The sequence below is a fragment of the Leuciscus leuciscus genome (assembly GCF_965113295.1).
Source record: "Leuciscus leuciscus genome assembly, chromosome: 23".
In the NCBI taxonomy this organism is placed as follows: Eukaryota; Metazoa; Chordata; class Actinopteri; order Cypriniformes; family Leuciscidae; genus Leuciscus; species Leuciscus leuciscus.
The window spans coordinates 22,100,406-22,115,906 of NC_138747.1; the positions used below are offsets into that span (position 1 = coordinate 22,100,406).

Here is a 15,501-nt window from a genome sequence, read left to right on the forward strand (position 1 = left end):
CCACAGGAATCTCGTGCTCGATCAAGTTGGTACAGCCCAAGAGTGCCTCACTACAGCTAAACGTATCACTATACTTCTGAAGTAAAGACTTTGCTTCCCATTGCTCGGACTCAGTTAGATTAGGCCAGGAAAGGTCCGCAAACCCTAACGAGGGAGTTGTAGCAGCCTCCATTGACCGAATAAACGCGACAGGGCCTTGAGTGCCATTTTCTTCCTGAAAGCAGATGGATTTGTTAGCGGAACGTGCAGTGATCAAATACATTTCCCCCAACAGGGTACGTGGTTTTATCCACCGATCTACCTGGCCCACATTAACAACTGGCACTTGTACTGTACCATTTCCAATGGGGAGCAATGAGATTGGGACAATTAAGTCTGGTGGCAACTGCCACCCTGCCGCTGCTGGTTCTAACAGTACAGAAGGAATCAATGGGCCAAGCCCCTGCCTACAGGTGGCTGACACAAACTTTAAAGATCCGGCTGGAACACAAATGGAGGACCCAGGGGCAGTCAAAACCCTACCTAGAACACCAGACGTAGAAAAGTCCTCGAGGCGTTGACACGCTAATAAGGCATGTTCCCAAACGACTGGGACCGTTACCCCGGAAGTAGTAAACAAACTTGCACCGTCTCGGCAAAAAAACTCTCGCAGGCAGCAACGAAGGACATTCATCCCAATCAATCCTGGGACAGAGTCCTTGTTTGTCTTAAATCTGGACTCAGGTGGATCTTGAACCACCAAGACGCCTATGGAAGGAAAAACTTTTCCTAAGACTTTTACATCCAATTCTAAGTAACCTCGATATGGAATCTCTAGGCCATTGGCCGCTTTTAACTGTAACCACCCACAGGAACGTAGCTGGTCACACCCCAGGACTCGAAAATGGTTATTAAAGAAGGACTCCGTAATGGTAGATACCATAGAACCGGTATCTATAAGACAAGTAACAGTTACACCGCCCATCTGAACATCTACCACTGGACACTCGCCCACCAATGCAGAGGGACAGGACAAAAGAGATGTAAACGAATCTGAGCCCATCAAACCCCCTTCTAGTGCTTGGCTCCATGCACTAGAGGGTGCTAGTTTCCCTGTTGCCTGCCGGAGGAGTCATCCCTCTCATTCCCCACGGGTGGCCTGGACCCAACCCCCACACGCTGTGTCTGCCGTGAGCCAACCAGGCAATCCCTAGCCATATGGCCTACTTGCTCACAACGCAGACAAATAGGTCTGCCATCCACATCAAAACGAAACCGCCTCTGATGATTAGTCTGCCTATTTGGTAGATTGGATGGCCCTGAGCCAGGGGACAAATGTTTAAGAATAGTATCTAATTGGGCCTGCTGCCTACGCAAACAGTCTTTGAGCTCGGTCAATTCATTACTTGGTTGTGCTACAACGACCTGGGCTTCTGCCTGCCATGCTCCCACCACCCTTGAACTAGCGTCACACGAAAAAGCCCTTGCACGGACAGAACGAGGCCCCTCGCCATCATCGGCCCAGCGAAATGCCTCACGACGCAAGTCCAAAAAGGAGGAATCAGGATTAAGGCGGATATATTGTTTTAATTCTCTACGCAGCATTTTGTCTCTAACGTTTTCTGCAAATTGATCACGGAGAACACAGTCGGGTTTAGCCATTGCAGTTGTATTTTTACGTTGTGCGACTTCCATAAGTGACATTAATGAGTGTGAAAATTCACGCAACGTTTCTCCCTCCCGTTGACGACATTGAAAAAATTTTTGTTGAGCGTCAATATAAGACTGACTACAGCCAAAAGTCTCAGTCAGTATAGAAAAAATATTTTCAGGCTCGGATCTAACTAGAGCTGGATGGAGTTTAATTTCTAGTTTTGCCTCCCCATCTAGAAGGTCATACACAAAGTGCGCCTGCTCACCTATAGACATATGCCTAACCTGTAAACATCGACGGACCTCCTCGATCCATTCCTCCACCGGAGGAGACTCTGAACTACCAGAGAACCTGGGATATTTACGTTCTCTAGGAACATACACATACCTCAATCCAGAAGACCCTGGCTCCTGAGAATTTGGCTCTTGGCGATTTGACTCTTGCTGACTCTGCTCTCCCTGTTCTACAGCCCCAGCGGATGCTACATTTCCCTGACGTAGCCTTTCATTGTCAGCCTGCAACTGTTTAATCTGCTCCATTAGCTGCCCGACCCGTTCCTCCGGCTCCTGAGACATTTTAAACCGCACAAAGCCAGAGGGAAAAAAAAGAAGTTACGTTTTTTTTTTTTTTTTTTTTTAAATACAAACCACTTATCACTTGCAGAACCGCTGTCCAGGCCCAGTCCTCAACCACTGCTTTTCCTGTACTCTACCTGCAATAAATACACACAAAACAACAAAAACAAATTACACCAGTCCCAATCAACCCTGCCCCGACTACGCCAAATGTGACCCAAGGGGGCCTTTTTAAATCAATTTCAAGTGGATAACCAACCATATAAATTTTAGATGTTTACCAGCAGGCTATCCCAATGAAGGGAAATGAAAGGAGAGAGAGGGACTGGAGTATTATAAAAATATAAACAGTTTATTTTATTTTTCTCAAGTTGGACACACACACATGAAGAACAGACCTTAGGCCTCTGGGCAACAAATTTCAGGAATGGGGACAACAAAGTGCAAAATCAAGGTGTTTGAATAAATAGCACTCAATAAGAATTCAGCAAGATTCAAACACAAAATAAATAGGGCACATCACAAAATCACATGCACACAAAAAAACAGTAGTTTACACTCAGCAAATAAGTGAACACACACACACAATACAATTGTTATTCCCCCCCCCAGGATATTGCACCAACCCAATGGCCTAAGATACAAACATTACATACACAAACATGAAGCATACAACAACACACACAAGGGAGAGACTGATGGACGACACAACGGGCCTCCCTCCCACACACACTCATACGCACATCTAAATCCTAAAAACAAAAGCACAGGAAAAACAGTGGCCAAGATGGCATGTGACGGTCCTCCTGCAAAGAAAAATTACAATACCATACAAGTAATTATACAGGTCAAATCAAAGCTATGCTTAGTTTGTAACCTGTACATCAATGGGCTAAAAATTACTTAAAACATAAAAAATCTTCAATTAAATACAAGCAGTCGGAACAGGGCAAGGTGCTAAAGTAGCCTACTTTACCAACCTGTATGAATGCTGAATGCAGACCGCAGCGTCGAGCCAAGAGCTTGTTTAGTTGTAATATCGTAGCGATCGATTTATTCCGTCTGGTTTTTACTCGTATGTTCCCAGGCCAAACTATAATACAGACATGGCGAGTCAACATGACTACATACATATGAACAAGCGTTCCGTGATGAAAATGTACACACGTGAGGGAGAAAGGAAGCCAGTGAACTTACATTCTCAGCACAACAAACAGCACGCAGCAAACTTTACAGTGGTCACACTCTAAACCCGTAACTAATATAAACAGAACACGAATCAATGAAAGTTCATTACGGCCAGTGCCTGAAGAAAAGAAAACTGAACGCTGCTCACGAGTAAAAGCAGAAAACTTACATTTTCGTTGAAGCGCGCAGACACAATTCATAGCCAGTGAGGGCTCGTGAAGACAGGAAGCTGGATGTAACCACGGCACTGAATAACCGCACAAACGCCAGATCACGCTACAAAACAATACAATATTCTGAATATACCAGATCCATGCCAACCATGTTTTCACAAGGAGGCTAAAATACATTTAAGCATGAACTCACATCAACTCGTACAACCAACCAAGAGTCCAAAGAACCAAGAGTCTGTAGCAAAACAGTAATGAGAGAGACCGCCAGCTTGCTGGATTTAAAGGTGTAGCGCCAAATGACCACCACCTGGTTCAATCAAGGCACAATTCCCACTGCCTACGTCATACCCGCTACACCATGAAAAAAAAAAAATAAAAAATAAATATATATATATATGTGTGTGTGTGTGTGTGTGTATGTATATATGTGTAAAGGCAGGATCACCTACTGGTGGAACCCAAACGGAAGTCCAGTCCTGGCTGTATAATCAAACATGCTGCTTCTGTGCCACCTATACTGCAAAGCTGGGTGTTTGTTCATACAGAGTTAATCAGACAGCCTAAAGCCTCTTACGTTGTTGATTTATAATTTCAAACAACAATTCAACATTTGCTCGCAATGTTTTTCTTACAAAAAATCTCATCATTCTGCAGGACAATTGTCTATTACAGTATACAACACAGATAGAAGGGTGTCAATAAATCTGTGGTGATATACAACAAACACGCTTTAAGAAAAGTTTATTTCCATCACACTGTAAAGTGTTTTTAGATATTACATATACCAAAGATTTTACATATAAACTGGGTCAGCATAATGACAGTTAGTACCATGGGAAGTAGGGGTGCTGAGCGTGACCCCTGGCGTGGAGCCCATGAAGAAATATGGTTGGGGATAAAAGTTCACACAAACAAAACCAAAAAACTGTGGTGTTTTGCCTATAGGCATACATATTACGTACGTGTGTTTGTTTTTATTTATGCTGTATAATAAAATACCCATATTATAACAAATACATAAAATATATTTGGAAATTGCCCTTTAAAACGAAGGCTCAGTTTGTGGTTCACAATGATTTGATTAAAACCAACAAAAACAATAAAACAAAGACAAAGTCACTTATATTAAAAAAAAAATGTATTTATGTTTTTGTTAACAGAAGTTATATTGCACCTTTAATTGCCTCCGCTATCGTCCTGTCAATCATCTGTCTCATTCTCGGGGGGCGCGGCTATGATTACAGTTTCAGTAAAAATGTATTTCACAATCATCGGTAGGCCTACCCACCCTCAGCCGATTGGCATTACAGTATTTGCAATCACCATCCCGTGGCAAAACGGAGCGTCTAACAGAAAAGTTCTGACTGCTGACTGAACATTGGTCAGTGAGCCTCTCCCGCTAGTCTGGTGGCAGACTAATAATTCATATTTCTGATGTAAAGATTTCTGTGAAACGTGTAAAGTTGCACAGAAGAAAGCCCGGACCTGCCCTGTACAGTTTAAGAATCTGTAGCCATAGTACAGGACTATTATTTTGTTGAACAGACCTGAGCGACAACTGATGACGTCACATGCTCAGACTTGCTTGACCAATCGGCGGAAGGGGGCGTGTCAGGCCGCCCACATGTGGAAAACGAATTTTGAAGTCATTTATTCGTTTTTTGCCTGTGAAATAAAAAACGAAAAATCAAGCCGAAATCTCGTTTTTTTGAAAAAACGAAAAACGAATAAAGGGGTGACTTCCGTTTTTGGTTTATAAACGATAAAATGATCGCCAACAACGAAAAACGGGCCGTTTTTAATTGGCTTTTCGTTTTTTGATTCTGACACCAAAAACGGTTATTTGGTTTTTCGTTTTGAAACAAAAAACAGAAAAACGGTATTTTCGTTTTATAATTACAAACGAATTACGGAATATCCAGAGATCCCCTGACCATTGATGAATCCGTGTATCATTCGTTCAGTCGTTTTTTGAATTAATATTGAATATAGAAAAATAAGAAAACGGTTCCTTTTTCGTTTTTTCATTTTTTACAAAAAAACGAAAAACAAGAATTCAGCTGGATTTCTCGTTTTTCGTTCTCAGTTAGAAAAATGAATAAACAGCTTGAATATTCGATTTCTACACGTGGGCGGGAATTAAACGCCCATTTCCTCTGATTTGTCAGCCGAAGATCAAACTGTTCCGTCATCAGTTCTGCACAGCAGAATAAGAGTCCTCCGTTGTGCGGATTCCTAACGCATTTATTGCAACTACATTTAATCTTTTTCTCATCAAATAACCAGACTAACGAATGTCTCGACACAACCCGTACCGGGGAATAGACTAGACGGGGCTTTCTTCTGTGTAGACCAGGAGTTCTCAAGTGCCAGGGGGTCCGTGAAATAATTAGCTATTTTCCGGATTGTAAAGTCAAGTCACAGGGTTTTTTTTTTTAACAAGCACGCTGTGATTAATCTTAATGTTGACCTTCAAAAATATATAGGCGCGCCAAGAAGGCTATTGGCTGTAGGCTATTTTGGTTGATTTTTGGTGTGCGCCAGAAAGAATATAATAATCATTTATAATAATTATTATTCTTATATAATAATTTCAAAGGCATATGATATGTTGTAGTCATTTTGAAAGTACACAAATAGACATATAATGTTACTGTTTCGAATGAGAGTATTAAACGACAGTAGCTATTAAATCCCCTGTTGAGCAACACATCCAAGTGATGTCGGGTGTCGCAGCCTGTTCGTTATTAAAATAAAACAGTCAACCAAACATATAAAACGTTATTCTGCTTAATTGGTCTGTTGACATTCCAAACTAATTTCCCTTGCTGTGGAGATGCTGATTTACGTGTAGTATTGGGACTCGAATGAAGTACGAAGCCTTCTTTACATTATTAATTAGCATCCAAATGTTACATTGCAAATATGGATAGGCTACTGGACGAATGAGAGATGCCCGAAACCAACGTCTGCTCCTGTACAGTTTCAGTTTCTCGTTAAAATACGCATATTATGTTATTAATAGTGTTTATAATGTTAATGTTGTATTTTATTTACCGGTCTTTTACACTATTTATGAATATGCTTTTTTTACAACGATGTGACGCGCGCGTTTCCCTCTCAACATGACCCGGCGCGCCACGCACAAGCGCGCATCCTAGAGATATAAATTATAATACATTTTAATGAAACACAAGGCCTACATCATAAAACTTCTCCAGTTGTTAGATAGGCTAGTCAGTCTGAATGACAGTTTATACGTTAACGTTAATATAGGCCAATTATATAGTCAATGCATTATTCTTTTCTTTTTGTATTAGTGTTAAAAATATTTAATTTACAACTAATTATATTGATTTATATCTTAATTTATATATATATATATATATATATATATATTAATTACTGGGCGAGTGCGACAATATAGGCTAACAGCCGGCTGATGCAAATCGTAGGTGAATTTATATATACACAGAAGAAAGCCCTATCTAGTCTATTCCCCGGTACGGGTTGTGTCAAGACATTCGTTAGTCTGGTGGTTTGATGAGAAAAAGATTAAATGTAGTTACAATAAATACGTTAAGAATCCGCACAACGGAGGACTCTTATTCTGCTGTGCAGAACTGATGACGGAACAGTTTGATCTTCGGCTGACAAATCAGAGGAAAGGGGCGTTTAATTCCCGCCCACGTGTAGAAATCGAATATTCAAGCTGTTTATTCATTTTTCTAACTGAGAACGAAAAACGAGAAATCCAGCTGAATTCTTGTTTTTCGTTTTTTTTGTAAAAAATGAAAAAACGAAAAAGGGACCGTTTTCTCATTTTTCTATATTCAATATTAATTCAAAAAACGACTGAACGAATGATACACGGATTTTGATGGCCTAAGACACGAAACGAGCGGTTTGTGTGAGAAAACGAACAGTATTTATATCGTTTTTACCTCTTGTCCACAGCCGCGTCCAAGTGATCTGAGAGCGCGGACGGGTATAGATATATACAATAGAAGTCGCTTTGGCTACGACAGTTCATTGGAACGAAACCGTAGCCAAGGCGACATCTATAGTGTATATATCTATACCCGCCCGCGCTCTCAGATCACTTGGACGTGGCTGTGTACAAGAGGTAAAAACGATATAAATACTGTTCGTTTTCTCACACAAACCGCTTGTTTCGTGTCTTAGGCCATCAATGTGTACTTACGATGGGGAATTGTTTAATTTGAACGATGGGGAATTGTTTTAATTTGGACTCTGTGCATGCTCTTTGAGGTGGTGACCATCGACCTGCATTATATGACTGACAGACAAGAACGGTTTGACCTAAAAATATCAAAATTGAAACTACTGCGGAAAAAAAGACACCTACATCTTGGATGCCCTTGAGGTAAGCTAAAACATACCAAAATTTAATTTCAAAGTGAACTATCCCTTTAACTACGCACAATATTTGAAGCAGAAATATGTTGCTGGTCGATTCGTGCTGCTGCTACTTGCAAGCTACTTCCATTAGGTGATTCTTTAACTATGGTAGCCCACTTTTCTTGTCCCAGGATGAAATAATAAAATCTAAAAAACATTTCTTCTTTTTTGTTTTTGCCACACTTACTTCACCCCAAGGGGAACTTATAAAAAATGTATCATGGCTCAATCATTCTTTTTATTATATAATATGAGGCCTTTTATGCATGGTTTTTACTGTTTTCCCTTTGTCCCTAAGCCAGACTTTGTACCTTCAACCTCGCTTAAAGGTGGTATCAGTGATTTCAGGCCCAAAAATGTTTTTATCACATTCATCTAATCTTTCCTAACGATCCGCTAGCTGCCCGCCCCATAATCATGCCGTCAAAAAAACGCGTCTCTGTAGGCAGCCTAGGCTCTGAGATCTGCACACAAAAACAAATGGTTTAGTCAAACACTCAAAACCAAAACAAATAGTGTTCCAACCAATCACCGACAGGGGGAGGGTGCTGTGAGGTTTTGTGCTCGTGCACGGCTGCACGCGAAGTCAGAGCTGAAGAAAAAGCTGTCTCAAAACCTCACAACACCCTCCCCCTGTCAGTGATTGGTTGGAGCACTATTTGTTTTGGTTTTGAGTGTTTGGCTAAACCATTTGTTTTTGTGTGCAGATCTCAGAGCCTAGGCTGCCTACAGAGACACGTTTTTTTGACGGCATGCTTATGGGGCGGGCAGCTAGCGGATCGTTAGGAAAGATTAGATGAATGTGATAAAAATATTTTTGGGCCTGAAATCACTGATACCACCTTTAATTCTAAATTAAATATTTAAATAATGTAGATTTCAAGTACAAATGATAAAATAATGTCTAATTCAATTATACATATTATATATTGCAACATTTATTCACATTTTCCTATATTTTTCATAAGTAGAACCCTTGTCCCTTCACTGTTAGAAATTTCTTGTAATTTTACAGGAAATTCCTGGCTAATAGTTGCCGTAAATTTACTGTAAACAGTATACAGGACTGTTATTGTAATACTTAATACAACATCCCTACTGTAATTAATTACAATAATCATGTAAATTTACGGGTATTTGCCAGGAATTTCCTGTAATTTCACAGGATAGAATACTGTAAATATTACAGCAAAATGTTATATTTACGGCAACTCAGTAGCCAGGAATTTCCTGTAATTTCACAGGACAAATCAATATACTGTAAAACATTACAAGTATAAATATTACAAGTAAAAAGCTGTCATTTTCCGTATTGGCCAATTAAAAACACAACAATGGTATATTTTCTTTTTTTTTTTTAACAAACTGTGCAAAAATACATATTACAAAAGTATCCACTTTATCACACACAAACAAAATTTTACTTTTAAAGGGATACTCCACTTTTTTTGGAAATAGGCTCATTTTACAACTCCACCAGAGTTAAACAGTTGAGTTTTACCGTTTTCGAATCCATCCATTCCCTCCGGGTCTTTAGAACAATGTCAGAGTTTTTGGTCCCATTGACTTCCATAGTATATATTTTTTCCTACTATGAAAGTCAATGGGACCAAGAAGAATGTCAGTAACCAGACAGTTTTTCCAGACAGGAAAAAATATATACTATGGAAGTCAATGGGACCAAAAACTCTGACATTCTTCTAAAGACCCGGAGATCAGCTGAATGGATTCGAAAACGGTAAAACTCAACTGTTTAACTCTGGGGGAGTTGTAAAATGAGCCTATTTCCAAAAAAGTGGAGTATCCCTTTAATGAAGAAGCTCACTTCCAGACGTCCAGGCAGCCTATCGTCAGGGGGAACACCATGATATGGAACAAAGGTGTCCAGCCAGACTTGAACTGCATAGGGGAAGTTGTTCATGTTACTATCCCATCAACTCAAAGTCCAGTTTTCTTAGGAGGGTGCAAACAGGTGCGTTGAGCCTGTGTCTCTTCTCGGCTTTACTGCCCGTCTGGGAGTGGATTCCACAAAAAGCTCTGAAAACCGAGAGAGAGGAAAAAAGTTTAAGTTTTCATATCTGTTAAATAATGACAAATACTGTGTAAAAAACATAAGTAACCTACTTGCTCATAAAATAAAATGACTTTGATGTATTTATTTAACATTAACAACTTTAACCATACAATTTAATTTAATGAATTAATGAAAGTTGTAATGTTAAACTGTTGTCCGTCAGTCTCTTCTGTTTACACAAATTATGTCCTGCAGGGGAAAACCAACTCTACTATAGAACAGACACTTAACAGCAATAGGTGGGTCTCCATCCAACTTTTTAATGCACATTTTAACCATTTGAAAAAGAAATCCTGACTGGAAACGGTTAAAATTCACATAAAATATTCTAATGTGAACAAAAACTTCTATGTGGATTGACAAATTTGCATTTTTTGCAATTATATCAGGTGTTTCAAGTTGCCCTGTCAACCTTACGTTTTGATCCCACAGCTGTTCACGACTCCTAGGTGCGTGACCATTTATAATTCGCATTACAGAGTTGATTGAAATGCTCTCCAATTAGAGGGTTTTTTTGCCAAATTTTTACGAATGCGTTTAAAAGTTAGGTTTTAATTGGATGGAAACCTATCTATTGACATCATTGCATAGAATATATCATAGAACCTAACAATACTGGTAATAAGGTAATAATTCATGGGACGTTACATATGAGAATGATGGATTCACTTTACAGTAAGGGGACATGAATTATCATGAATTCATGTATAAATTCATGCATGAATTATGCATTCATATCTCATGAATCATCAGGAACTAACAGGAGTTCAACGTTTTCATTCATGACTTCATGGGTGAACAACACCTTAATTAAAACAATAACTAAGATGGGTAAATCATCATGAATTATGATTTATTACGCATGATCATGATGTTTTCTTTGTTCACAGTGTTTTCTTTGGTCCTTAGAAACACTGATGAACAATGTGCTAATGGTCGCATAACTGTGAACAAAGAAAAGCATCACGATCATGCGTAATAAATCATAATTCATGATGATATACTCATCTTAGTAAATTTTTTTATTAAGGTGTTGTTCACTCATGAAGTCATGAATGAAAAACGTTGAACTTGTGTTATTTCCTGATGATTCATGAGATATTAATGCATGAATGAATGCGTAATTCATGCATGAATTTATACATGAATTCATGATAATTAATGTACCCTTACCGTAAAGTGTTACCTCATTTTCTTTATTAGTGTGTAAACAGTTTAAACATACCTTTGTATAAAGTCCCTGAGGCGTCTTTAGGATACTGCATGTTGAACACATAGTAAGCAGCGAAGGTTTCAGCCACTCCATTCAAAAGACTGATTTGGGCCCCATCACAACTGTTCCTTCTATGAACACTTGTTGCTATTAGTGTCTCTTCTGAAATGCATTAACACAATATGATAATAAAAGGTGAGTAAATCATGGGGTAATTTTCATTTAAAAGTGAACTACTCTATAAAATAATGGAAGAATATACCTTGCACAATTTAGCAAAGTGTGCTGGATAGGTCTCTCTCTCTCTCTCTCTGGATATCAGCAGCTGTGGCAGAGGGCTAGGCTAGGGAATAAAAAACGTAAACATTACCAAATGTATTACCAATTACACAAATACCAAATAAAAAATCTATTATTATTTTAGTCCATATAGTCTGCCAGGCAGCCACATGTAATTTGAGACAAACAAAATGGTTAACTTAATTTTAATACTACTGATAATTTGCTGCCTTTTCTGAAGACAAAGAGAGCATTGAAAGCTTTTCAACAGAACCCAGGCTCCGGAAAAAATAATAATTTTATGACGATGCTGGTTGGATTTAGTTGCGCACGCGCAGTTTATTTTAGATACAGACAGTTACATGACTGCTCTTCCAACCTGGTTTGCCAAGCACAAAGTAATGTTATAACATATGAGCATACCAGATGCTATATTCAGCTTATCTCACAGTTATAGCTGACTCACATAATTAAAGATACCAGCATTGTCGTTTAATTAAAACCCATATTTCAACTAAAGTTTGCTTGTGTTTATTCAGTGACCGTAAAATCTACAAACTTCGTTTATGCTAGTGTGCAAACCACGGCTTCAAGACCCCCGATTACAAGACAGCAAAGCAGAAGTCCTAATAATGTTACGACAGCCTGTCCAGTAGCACGTGTAATCAATGCAATAATAACCTGAGCTAACTGATCGGGCTAACGTTAATGCTTATTTTTAACAGTCTGGGCTAACGTTATTTGAGCTATCGTCATTGTGGTGGTTGTTTTCCATTAACGTTAGGCTAACGTTACGTTACAAGCTCAGCTCTACTCGATTCTACTCACCATGTTTGTTTTTCCATTGAAAATAGTGCCGTGTATCTGCATGTGTATGGCAAGCCGTTTTAACATTTAATCATTTAAACCGACTAGTCTCTATTTTCATGCTACTAGTACTTATTTTTTAGATACTAGTATCTATTCCATTAAGTACTAGTACTTATTCATTAGCTACTAGTGCTTATTCTTTAGGTACTAGTGCCTATTCTTTAGATACTAGTGCTTATTCTTTAGGTACTAGTACTTATTCAATAGATACTAGTACTTATTCATTAGATACTAGTACTTATTCATTAGATACTAGTACCTATTAAATAGATACTAGTACTTATTCATTAGATACTAGTACTTATTCATTAGATACTAGTTCTTATTTATTAGATACTAGTACTTATTCATTAGTTACTAGTACTTATTATTAGATACTAGTACTTATTCATTTGATACTAGTACCTATTAAATAGATACTAGTACTTATTCATTAGATACTAGTACTTATTCCAATAGTGACTAGTAACTATTCTTTTGTTACTAGTAACAAATAAAAAAATTTGCCATTCACTTCTATGGGGATCTGTCATTCAGATATCAACTATTCAGTTCTGACTAGTATGTATTCCAATTGTGACTAGTACATATATATTAGATACTAGTAGTTATTTATTAGGTACTAGTACTTATTTTTTAGATACTAGTAACTATTACTAGATACTATGGCAAGCCGTTTTAGCTTAAATTGTACCCAGCGTTACTCGTCGTAATTGCATTTTTACTAGTAAGAATTCAATTAGAGAGCTCTACAATTCAATTCTTACTAGTAGAAATTACAATTAGAGAGCTCTCTAATCCAATTATTACTAGTAAAAATTACAATTAGAGAGCTCTCTAATTCAATTATTACTAGTAAGAATTACACTTACAGAGCTCTCTAATTCAATTCTTACTAGTAACAATTCCAATTAGAGAGCTCTACAAATGAATTTTTACTAGTCATATGTCTCCATTGACTTCCATTCATTTTTAATTACAGAGCTCTACAATTGAATTGTTACTAGTAAGAATTACAATTAGAGAGCTCTACAATAGAATTGTTACTAGTAAGAATTACAATTAGAGAGCTCTCTAATTCAATTATTACTAGTAACAATTACAATTAGAGAGCTCTACAATTCAATTATTACTAGTAACAATTACAATTAGAGAGCTCTCTAATTAAATTCTTACTAGTAAGAATGTAATTACAGAGCTCTCTAATTGAATTTTTACTAGTAAAAAAACGAATTAAAGATATGTATAATTGCAGAGCTCTGTAATTGAATTAAAGAGCTCTAAAATTGCATTCTTACTAGTAACAATTGTATTAGAGAGCTCTCTAATTGGAATTGTTACTAGTAATAATTGGATTCGAGAGCTCTCTATTTAAATTGTTACTAGTAAGAATTGAATTAAAGAGATCTGCAATTGCATTCTTACTAGTAACAATTGAACTAGAGAGCTCTCTAATTCAATTAAAGAGCTCTGCAATTGAGTTGTTACTAGTAAGAATTGAATGAGAGAGCTCTCTAATTGTAATTTTTACGAGTAACAATTGAAATAGAGAGCTCTCTAATTCAATTGTTACTAGTAAGAATGCAATTGTAGAGCTCTTTAATTCTATTAGAGAGCTCTCCAATTGGAATTTTTACTAGTAAGAATGCAATCGCAGAGCTCTTTAATTAAATTCTTACTAGTAAGAATGCAATTGCAGAGCTCTTTAATTCAATTATTACAAGTAACAATTCAATTAGAGAGCTCTCTAATTCAATTGTTACTAGTAAGATTTACAATTAGAGAGCTCTCGAATTGAATTCTTACTAGTAATAATTCAATTAGAGAGCTCTACAATAGCTATTCCTACTAGTAACAACTGCATTGTGGAGCTCACTATTCAGTGCCATCTCATTATGATAATCGTGCCTCATGTTTATTCATCTGCCGTGTATAAATAGGCAGGCGGGAAAAATTGGCCCACATATGAAATGGACGAAGTAGGCCTACAAGGTGGCGACGGAGCACAGGATGCATTATCTGCATTTGATCGTGTTTTAAGCGCAGTTTCGCGTGTTCGACAAGAGTTGCAGCAGTCAGGGGACACTAATATTTTGTCATCTACAAGACAGTTGTTTCGCCGATCCCGGAGTGAAGGTAAAATTCGATGCAACAACACTTAACAAAAAACCGTCATGACAGTGCTGTCTGAATTACAGGAATGATTCATATGTATGTTTTTCATTTAGGATCAGGCCGTTACTCCCGATTTTCTTGGCTTAAGCATTGGTAGTAGTGGTGCATTTACAAATCTGTAACCGCACGTAAAGTTAGTGAGGCTGAATTAACGTTAAGTCATAACTTTTTCGAAATTTCAACGCTTCATCATTTATGTTAGCTTGTCAAAATTGATGGATGATCGAAACTTATAATTTCAGATCAGCCAGAACAATTATTACATCTTTTTATGAATGTTATCCTAGAGATTTCATTGTAACTTAGGCCTACGTTCAACAGGACGCTGGTTATAATTGTGAGTTAACACCAAAATATGTTTTTACATAGGCTATTTTTAATAATAAAAAAATACCTGTTAACTTTGAGTTTTGTTTAATAGCACATGTAAGTTAGCCTATGTCTGGCCGACATCGGCCCATGCAACAACAAACGTCGGCCTCCCTCCTTATAACATCGCAGAGGTAGACTATCGGCCAGGTACCAGTAACTTATATGCAGATGTCCTGTCAGTCAGTGCTCTATTTGTTTATATTTGTTTCTCTATTTCTCTGCTGCTTTGGTCGCCCCTCTTTACGGGAGGCCAATGTCGTGTTTATATCTATCGCGTTTATATCTATTTGGCTGTAACCTGCCCCACCCCTACTTTTCTGAATATTACCATTCTTAAGTTGTATTACATTTCGTTGTGTCTGATTGTATTCTGCTGTATGCCCCGTATACATAATTCTCCTTACATGTACTTTTACTGTTCATTGTAAAGTGTCTTTGAGCCCTGGAAAATATAATATAAAAATAAAAATATATAATAAAACTTATTTTATGTTTGCGTGTGTCAATCTCTTTGCATTCAAACAACA

At 37.7% G+C, this 15,501-nt stretch overlaps 1 protein-coding gene and 1 long non-coding RNA gene across 2 annotated transcripts in view; both read right to left on the reverse strand.

Moving 5' to 3' along the window:
• Positions 1-15,501, reverse strand: part of LOC309487613 (uncharacterized protein) — a gene marked incomplete at its 5' end in the record, with an annotated part of 61,926 nt that overhangs the window by 18,283 nt on the left and 28,142 nt on the right. The gene's annotated exons all lie outside the window — the stretch shown is intronic.
• LOC309488145 lies at positions 9,674-12,331 on the reverse strand. The gene is made up of 3 exons (XR_014202043.1): positions 11,541-12,331; positions 11,291-11,440; positions 9,674-10,028 (listed from the first exon to the last, which is right to left on the reverse strand). It is a non-coding gene; the product is annotated as an uncharacterized lncRNA (long non-coding RNA).